This window comes from Aplysia californica, unplaced genomic scaffold (assembly GCF_000002075.1).
Source record: "Aplysia californica isolate F4 #8 unplaced genomic scaffold, AplCal3.0 scaffold00047, whole genome shotgun sequence".
Classification (NCBI taxonomy): domain Eukaryota; kingdom Metazoa; phylum Mollusca; class Gastropoda; order Aplysiida; family Aplysiidae; genus Aplysia; species Aplysia californica.
The window spans coordinates 1,131,666-1,134,355 of NW_004797317.1; the positions used below are offsets into that span (position 1 = coordinate 1,131,666).

The 2,690-nt window shown below is 42.2% G+C and overlaps 1 protein-coding gene across 12 annotated transcripts in view; it reads left to right on the forward strand.

Annotated features, from left to right (window-relative positions):
* The window catches only part of LOC101861716 (RUN and FYVE domain-containing protein 2), a 128,288-nt gene that overhangs the window by 15,429 nt on the left and 110,169 nt on the right, over window positions 1-2,690 (forward strand). Inside the window, exon 1 of one of the 12 annotated variants that reach the window (XM_013079302.2) lies at window positions 124-498. The exons of 2 other annotated variants lie outside the window; for them this stretch is intronic. The gene's annotated coding sequence lies outside the window, so the exon portion shown is untranslated. Of the gene's footprint in view, window positions 1-123; window positions 499-1,487; window positions 1,541-1,626; window positions 1,795-2,008; window positions 2,103-2,176; window positions 2,197-2,354; window positions 2,526-2,690 lie in introns of those variants that run through there. 9 more of the 12 variants (XM_013079299.2, XM_013079300.2, XM_035968242.1 and 6 more) reach the window with 9 other exon arrangements.

Here is a 2,690-nt window from a genome sequence, read left to right on the forward strand (position 1 = left end):
CCATCTCTCAACTAGTCTTTCTCTCTCTCTCTGTCTCTTTCTCTCTCTCTCCCCCGTCACCCCCCCCCCTAAAACCGGTCCGGTCTATTCTTCCAGTCCCGTCGATCGACAGATCAATATTCCCCCATCCAGTGTTCTGGCTGTGTGTCTGTGTGTGTCGCTCCGTGTGTGCAAGAATGAGTATCCATCGCTGTTGGAACCATGGTGGTTGATCGACAACTGTTGTGTACCTCGGAGCGAGCTGCCCTTCTCGAGTAGAAAGTCTCGTTTCATAATATCTTGTTTGCCATCAAACCGTCAACTTCGCTTGAGCCATTCCGTCGAACCGAAGGTTCATCGTTATATTATTAATATTAGTTGGTTCGGAATTCTTGTGGACTGTGTGGATGGTGGCTACCAGGATCTAGTTCTAATAATATACCTGCAGGTTGTTAATATTGTGCATGTTGTTAGACTCACCGAATAATTCTCGTTACCGTACCTGAAGTAAAATACCCAGTAAGTGGCTTCCCCTTGCTCAATGTTATTTCTGTGAGCTGGAATCGTTGCAGTGAATGGCGCGCTTCATGAGCACGTTTTGCATTCCACTGTGCTTTTCCGTGCTCTGGTGTCTGATTTTTTTTTCCACAGTACAGAACTTCGCCTAGTCGTCTGCTGTCGGCAACATTTCACCAGCGAGGCTTTTGTTGTTGTTATCCTCATCCTTGCCTCGGTTCTCTTCTCTGCGACTCGTCTGGCTATTCTCTGAGTTGGTTTAGGCGAGAGTTTACTGTGTCTAATGCTAACCTTGGAAGAAGCCACAAGAAGCCACTCTCTCTGTTATGTGTACCTGTCGTTACAGTGCTGAGTGCTGTGTGTTCCGGGTAGAACAGATGAAACTAAATGTTTTCTGCTATAGTTCACTAGCTCTGCCGGGTGGAATTTTTCTAGTGTGTGTTCTGGCTCGTTTCACCGCTTTCCAACTGTTTGAGATAACGTGTTTCTCTTTTGTCGTATAAAAGTTGTTCTCTCTGTCCTGTGATGAAAAGGGCATGAGTTCCGTTCCCTCTTGAGGAAGAAATGTGACCTGGTCTCTGTCGTTCTGCTGTGACGTATCCGGCACACTCCAGGTTTAACCTGACCTGGGAGGTTCGAAGCTTCCCGCCTTCTAATGATATAGATTGTGTCGAACAGGGCGTAACATATTTACAGCCTACTCTTAGTTTGGATGATAGTGGTTTTCCCATCTTCTTGAGATAAGGGAGAAGACATTTACTTTTTGAATAATCTACTTTTAGCTTTTCCCCCAACTTTCGGATTTTTCAGTCACGAACTCATACATAAGGGACGGAGTATAAAAGAAACGTTTTTAAAGCCATGTACTTTTCAAAGATGTTTGTGCATTTCGCGCGCCATACCTATGTGCTGTAGCTTGGCATTGCTGGCTGTTCACATTTGTGTACTTTTTCTCTACTTCCTGTTAGCTGGCTCTCTCTTTTCCAGACGCCTTATTGTCATCAACATAATCGCATGTTTTGGCTTTCTCGAATTCTCGAATATTGTCGGTTATACGCAACTTGTGGATAGGATTTATCTTTTACTAAATTGTCTCTGGGAATAACAAACGCAAATCGTGGTGGCTGTTGTTTTGGTGTATTTTATGGTTACGAACTGGATATAGATATGGAAGAGTAGATTTCGTTTCTAAGGGTCTAAATTTTTATCTTTCTTCCTGGAAGGCTTCCATTCGACTTGGTGCCATGTCTGGGACCCATATGCCCCACCTTCAGAATATCGTTATATGTGTACAGTAAGGTGTTTCACTTCAATAGAGTCAACAAGGATAGACGAAAACGGGGAACTTTGTTTTCCTTTCGCTTTCGAAACAGTCCTATCGTTGATGTTTTCATTTAGACAAAATCGCCTGCATGCCTGCGTGTGTCTGTCTGTGTGCTGGGATATTGATCTGCGAACGTCTACCATCGCACTTTGGTCTCAAATTGTCAATAACGATTCGTCCAACCGAGTGATATCATAATAATGTTGTGTCGGTTCAGCCGGTCAACTGAAATTCTTCTGTTTTCTCTCTTTGGTTCTTCTCAGTGCCCTGTTTGTGGTGGAAGGTTGTTAATGCCAGTTTCTCAAGACTACTAATATGTCTGCTCAATGGCTGCGTGTAGAAAATTCAACATCTTCTTCCATAAGTTGTGCACGATTGTTCGTTTTCGCTCTTTTTTCGTCAGTTGTAGAGAATGGTCATAGCTAGTATTTCGTCTTTGGCTCCTTATAAATAAGGCTTATTTTGATAATTTCTTCACTTTTTAATTATTCAGTTATGTTTGGGACACCAATACTTCCTCTCTGATACATTTGAGATTTAAATTGTTGGGCATTGTTTATTACGTGTAAAATAGATGTATATCGCGACTCATGACAGAAAGACGTAGACAAAATGTCTGTTTAAGTACGCTGTTTTGGCTATCTCTCCCTATGAAAAGATTCGATACGCACTTACACGTAGTCGATGCCACGTTGTTTCAATAATGGTAAATGAAGTCGCGTACCATAAATATGTATCAATTAATAAGACAGTCCGTCATCCATTGGAGGAGATTTGAAAAGATGATTTTTATGTTGTATAATTGTGTGTGTGTGTGTGTGTGTATATATATGTATGTGTGTGTGTGTGTGTGTGTGTGTGTGTGTGTGGT